Raw genomic sequence first — 629 nt, forward strand, 5'->3', positions numbered from 1 at the left:
AATTTCATGCCCGGATGCAGTACCAGGCAGTGGCTCTCATGGCTTCTGATCGGAAGTGTTATCATGTACATTGTTTTGTCTTGGTATAAAAGATGGCCTACAGCAAATATTCTGCTCAATACCACAGATTTGCTCATGCCCTGATGCAGTACCAGGCAGTGGCTCTCATGGCTTCTGATCTTAACTGATTGGAAGTGTTATCATGTACATTGTTTTGTCTTGGTATGAAAGATAGGCTACAGCAAATATTCTGCTCAATACCACAGATTTACTTGTCAGTTGTTTGACCTTAACCATATATGTTACACACACACAGGTACCTACCTGTACATCCTCCTCTAAATCTGTTTCAATATCTGTGTCTTCGTCTACCAAACCATCAAGATTGATCTGCAATGAGAAAATTAAATTAAAAATTAATTAATCAATCAATAAACAAATTCTAAGAACAAAAACAACGATGCTGAAAAACCAATTAGATAATGTAGTCCTAGATACACTATGTCTGAATATAAGAGGATGGTCACATATGGACCAACTTTGATCATAGGTCTGCTGGATCAGGACTGACTTGGGGCTAAACAACAAGGAAGGACACATTAGATAATGTAGTCCTAGACACACTGATG

The sequence above is a fragment of the Octopus bimaculoides genome, chromosome 30 (assembly GCF_001194135.2).
Source record: "Octopus bimaculoides isolate UCB-OBI-ISO-001 chromosome 30, ASM119413v2, whole genome shotgun sequence".
NCBI classification, from domain to species: Eukaryota; Metazoa; Mollusca; class Cephalopoda; order Octopoda; family Octopodidae; genus Octopus; species Octopus bimaculoides.